The sequence below is a fragment of the Diabrotica virgifera genome, chromosome 4 (genome assembly GCF_917563875.1).
Source record: "Diabrotica virgifera virgifera chromosome 4, PGI_DIABVI_V3a".
NCBI lineage: Eukaryota > Metazoa > Arthropoda > Insecta > Coleoptera > Chrysomelidae > Diabrotica > Diabrotica virgifera.
In genome coordinates this window covers 78,883,546-78,889,703 of record NC_065446.1, presented here as the reverse complement: position 1 = coordinate 78,889,703, position 6,158 = coordinate 78,883,546, and the positions used below count along the sequence as shown (strand labels likewise).

Genomic DNA, 6,158 nt, shown 5'->3' with positions numbered 1-6,158 from the left:
ACAGTGCATGTCTATTCTTAATTCAGATATACTTTTCAGTTTACGTCAACTTTGCAGTGTACGTCAACTTCACAAGAAAAGTTAGGTTATGTGTAGAGATGTTGGTGGTGGACATATCCCAGGCAACCAAATAACGTTTATAAAACGTTGAAAAAACGTCATAATTATCACCAAACGACGTCAGTTTATCACGTTTTTTCGACGTCGAAGATCACGTGAATATGTCCCACCATAAGTCACGTCATTTTTATCACGTTTTAAATACGTCATATAAAAAACGTAGTTTTTACGTCGATTTTGCGTCGTTTTTTAGATTTAATTTTCATTTTATGGTTTTAGAAATACACAATAATTGAATGGGTCCACTACATGGTTTGTTTTTGAGAAGTCAAAGAAAAAGTTTTATATTGTGATAATGGTGACTTTATACATTTTAAAGGTGAGTAATACAGTATGTATTTTGTATTTAAAAACTGTATTACTACCCTTAAAATGTATAAACTCACCATCATCACAATATTAAAACTTTTTCTTTGACTTCTCAAAAACAAACCATGTGGCGTTTACAACGTTATTCGGCAGGCCCATTCAATTATTCGTATGGGCATTGTTAGTATTGCAATTTTTCCATTTAAGTAAAACCAAATGGAAGGCTTGTTAAAATGCATAGAATTACAATATCCTCAATGCAACATAATATAACATACATAGGATATTCACTTTTTATATTATAAGTATTTACTGTGTCAAAAGTGAAACAACATATAAACTAATAAATCATTTATTAACAAATTAAACATTTAAGTCACAATGTAATAACAAACTTAAGTTTAAACCATTTAAGTTATATAATATATATAATTATTATAATTATACCACACACTTTAAAGGTACGATTCCGACAACGACTGCAGATGGCAGTTACAGTTGTCACCATGACAGACGTCATTATTTTGCACTAATAATTTGCATAATTATTAGCAACTGATGTTCTGCCAGTCAGCAGTTGCAGTCAGATGTCGGAATCAGTCTCATACAGATAAATAGTGCAAAGTAGTAACGTCCATAACGCCGAGAACTGCAACTGATGTTTGCAGTTGCTGTCTGCAGTCATTATCGGAATCGTACCTTTAGTCAAAAATGAAAACATACAAATAAGACCCAATATATTGAATTTCAATGAAAACTATCTGCTTTATATTTATAAATTTTAAAGAAGACGATTGAATGATAAAAAATAGGACAAAACTATAATAGTCTGTGTTCTCACATATATTTCCATACTCTTATAATCCTCAAAATGATTTCAAATAATTATTACAAATTTTTGCATACAAAAAGATGCACAGACACCTGAAAAATATATTTTTTGATTAAGGGACTGTAATGACCAAATTAAAATGATAAAAACAATTTACATGTGATATCTGGTAATACACACTTAAAAGACTAATAGGGCTTTTTATCGACTGTCATTTTTGTTTCGAGCATCTGTCATGTGTCACATAATATTAATATATCTACGCCATATATGTCTTTGGTGTGTATCATTGGTATATAGGGCTTTTCATTCACAGTCATTTGTTTCGAGCTTCTGTCATGTGTCACATAATATTAATATATCTACGTCATACGTTATTGGTATCTACCAATGATACAAACCAAAGACGTATGACGTAGATATATTAATATTATGTGACACATGACATAAGCTCGAAACAAATGACAATCGATGAAAAGCCCTATACCAATAACATATGACATAAATATAATATTAATATTATGTTACACATGACAGAAGCTCGAAACAAATGACTGTGAATGAAAAGCCCTATACATAAATACTCATGATGAAGAAGTACATTATAATTAAAAATGACTAACCATTTTCATATCGCTGCAACATGAAGCCAAAGCCGTCTTATATTTCAGTTCGTTTAGAGAGCGCAACAAGCACTCTGACTGAACAGCTTGAAAACTCATTAGTTTTTCACCAGAGAATATACATAGCTGTAACATCTGTACATGCACTGGGTTCTTCTTCTTCTGTCTTGCTGTGGGCATACTCAGCTGCAAATAAGATTGCTGCAATATGGCTGCAAACTTCACTATTACCGGCAATACACATACAAGGTGCATTTGCTATGCCATTGGAACTGGCTATCACCCAAGCATCTAGTGGTTTAGCATTAGCTTTTTGGGAATTCTTCACCTAAAAAAAATATTTTATCTTTGTGGGAATGGTTCAACTACAAAAATTTATTTTCATTAGAGTATTTGCGTTTTTTACAATGATTGAGAATATTTTAAAATCAGACATTCATATAATATAATTTTAGAACAAACAATCATGACTGTTTATTATTCTCTTTTCTATCATAGCAATTACATGTCGTCGACCTAATCTGTAAACTGTGTAACTCCATTTATCCAAATTTTACAGAGGCACAAAAAATTATTTCTCTAAATATTACTAATGCGAATACTACGTATATCCCATTTTAAAAGATAGAATGCTAAAATGGAATATTTTATAGATAGGTACTAACATTTGTACCTATATTGTTTAATGAGTGTATTAATATTATTTACCACCAACTCTTTCTTGAAAATATCACTTTCTAAACAGTGAGGTCAATCGTGTGGTATGACAAACTGGGGAGTTATATATTTTTCGTACTAAATTTGCTGCAAGGGAGATCAGTGTATATGAAGATGTCACTATTTACTCTTTTGGTAAAAATATGCATGTGCATCATTTTTAAAACGAGAAGGGATTTTTTCAAATAAATGGCAGTAATAACTCAGTTTCAGAGAAATATGGAGTTACACAGTTTACAAATTAGGACGACAATATGTCTGGTTTCATACAGATATATAAACGTAAATAAATCTAATATTTAAAACCCATTTATCCGGAAGACACTAATGCCCGGTTGCACCAACATATCTTAAGCTTAAGACGAGAATAACATAAGAATTAAAATAATATAATTATAATATATTATAATAAAAATATCATAATAGAGTAATAGATATAATTGATAATGAGGTAAGAATCGAAAATTATGGTGCAACGTAAGTGATATCTACTCAAGGAGGCCCTATCTATAAGTAGAGCTTAGCTAAGCTGGAGCTTAAGATCTGTTGGTGCAACCAGGCATAATACTGTTATCCATATATTTTTTAATGGTGAATAAATAAAATAAAGACTTACCTTTCCAACAATAATATAGAAATCATCAAAACATCAAATGTTTCAAAACAAATCCAGTTGTGAAGGCTTTTATGTGTCTGAAGGCTTTTGTATACTTTCATCTGCTGCTTAAAGTAGTAACTGTGAGACTCTACCAGTCTATCTATAATAGCATTATATAGTAATTAATGGAATGCACTGTAAAATCCAATTCTGATGACTGAATTGTATATGGATCTAAATCTCCAATTATTTTCAGCTTCAATGAATATCTAAAACAATAAAAGAAATAATGTTATTGCTTGCAAAATTCATCATTATTTATAAACATCAGGGAAAAATGAATAGTAAATAAAAAATTGTTTCGCCTACCTTTCTAAAACATCTGCGGAGTTTCCAATAATAATTTCCTTAAATAGTCACTTTGCATTGTGGTAAATTTATAAAATTTACAAATGACAAACAAAAGTTTTAAAAAATACACACAAAACAGCCAACAAAATCCAAATGAATCCAAAATATGATAAAATACTAGGACAAACAAACGACAACGACGATACAAACATAAAACATAACCTTAGTTTTGTAACTTTTAAGCTCCAAGCTCCTCCCAATTTCGTGACGTCAGACTTAGGCTGGCTGAAATGAAAACGTCTTTTAAACGTATTTTAACGTCATTAATCTTACGTATTGAAAATCACCTACAAAAGACGTCGATATGACGTAATGTTCAACCACGTGTATATATTCCACCAAATACTGACGTTTCCTCGACGTTGTTGACGTCACTTGGTTGCCTGGGATACCACGGTTATTAGACTTTATTACGGTTGCCTTGTCCGACGGTGGTGGGGAGACTTATATTTTTGACTGGACGTCACAAGAGTACACATTACCATATTTTTAAGTGATTTTCGATCATTGAATGTGTGTTATTGTGTATATATGTGTATTATTTGTGTTATTATGAAATAATAACAAATAGTACACATTTTATCTGGTACCGGGTGGTGAATCGTAAAAAGGGCCATAGGAAACTCAATGTAAAATTCTAAATTGTTGAATTCTTGCTTCCCTAATTATTTTACATTAAAAGTCATGAGAGAATACTTGTAGCGAATTAAAATCTGTATTAAAATCAAAAGTTAAAATTGTTATACGATTTAAATGCATTCCAAAATTTTGAAAAATATGATACATTTGCTACAATTGGTATGCGTGTAAAAGCAGTAAAAGTTAATCCACACGTTACTATTTAACTGACAGTGCTCACACCATTGACTGAATAAAAATCTTTATTATTAATACTGTGTCCGCAACTGAGGGTATCTTATCAACTGTATTGTTTTTAAACAATAGATGATAAAATAAAAATATTGACAGTTCAAAAATTATTGCATTGTGTGTGGCCTAAGTTTGGGCTGAAAACTAAAATATATTATATTTTTACAAAATTTTGGAATATGTTTAATTACGTAAACTAATTTTAACAGTTGTTTTCAATACAGATTGCAATCCTCTACAAATAGTTTCTAATGTCTTTTGATGTAAAATAATTAGGGAAGCTGGAATTCAGCAGTTTAGAATTTTACATTGAGTTAATGCAAAATTTTGACGCATGTCAAAATTCTCAATGTGTTTTAATTGTATTCATTTTTTTTCGAATCCTGAGAAAACTAATTAATATTTTAAAAAAATTTAAACTCAGAATGAAAGACTACATTATTACCGAGGGCCGAAAGTTCCTGAAAACTTCTATAATGTTTATTTTAATAAGTTACAGGACTGAAAATAAAAGAGAAGTGTGATATTTAATTTCAAATATTTCATTCAATAGAAACTGCTTGTTTATTCTAAGGGGCTTTCCGCCCTCGGCAATAATGTGATCTTTCATCCTGCGTTTAAATTTTTCTAAAATACTTGGTTTTCTCAGGATCCGAAAAAATCATATTACGATTCAGATGACAGTACACTCTCGTGACGTAATAGCACCCTTAATGTTCATTGGTTAGTCGATCTAGGCAACCGTAGTAATGTCTAAGAACCGTGGACATATACAGCATCTTGTTTGATTTTATTTATTATTGTTACTTATAATTTTGTTAATTCTTTTTATTTTTGATTCAAGTGCTGTGTTAAAGGTTTTGACTGATTTTTTATGTTTTATAATGTCAATCAAAATTAATGGATAAACCAATGATATAAATTCAGATTAAAACAAGACATACGTAATTTTTTGCACGTCTAGCTTTGATCCCAATAATTGTGGATCGCTCGTTATATTCGATATAATTTTCATGTCACGACTGCCAATATTTTTGCTTTTTAATATACATATCTACAAGCTTTTTAGGTTGAACTTTATCAAATGCCTTTTCAAAGTCTACAAAACATAAGTACTTACCCTGATTCATGTCCATGCATCTCTGGGCCAGCACATTCAAGCCGAACACAGCACCTCGTGTGCTCATACCATTTCTAAAGTCAAATTGTGTGTCACTGATTTCATATTCGAGAGTTTTAACAATTCTGCTGTGTATTATTTTCAAAAATGTTTTAAGTGTGTGACTCATTAAAGATATTATTGTGTGATCCGAGCAGGTCGTTCCACTTGACTTTTTGGGAATTGCTACAAAGGTCGATTGCAGCCATTGTCTGGGGATTGTGGCAGTCTGATATATTAGATTAAAGAGTTCAACCATTATATCAATACCATCTTCATCAATAAGTTTTAATAATTCAATGGGCACATTATCTGGTCCAGTAGCTTTACCCTGTTTCGTGTTTTTAATGGCATAGATGACTTCTTCTCTTAATATTGGTGGTCCGGTATCCTCTGTGATTTATAGCGACAGTTCTCCTCTTTCATCATTAAAGAGTTGTTGGATGTAATGGGTCCAGTGATACAATCTCTCCTTCACGTCAGTCAATCTCCCCTTTATCATTTTTAAGGTTATTAGTT

At 31.1% G+C, this 6,158-nt stretch overlaps 1 long non-coding RNA gene across 1 annotated transcript; it reads right to left on the bottom strand.

Moving 5' to 3' along the window:
- Window positions 1-1,765: 1,765 nt before the first annotated feature.
- On the bottom strand, window positions 1,766-3,994 carry LOC126883550 (uncharacterized). Its single transcript, XR_007697707.1, has 3 exons — window positions 3,569-3,994; window positions 3,218-3,468; window positions 1,766-2,212 (listed from the first exon to the last, which is right to left on the bottom strand). It is a non-coding gene; the product is annotated as an uncharacterized LOC126883550 (long non-coding RNA).
- Between the last annotated feature and the right edge of the window lie 2,164 nt (window positions 3,995-6,158).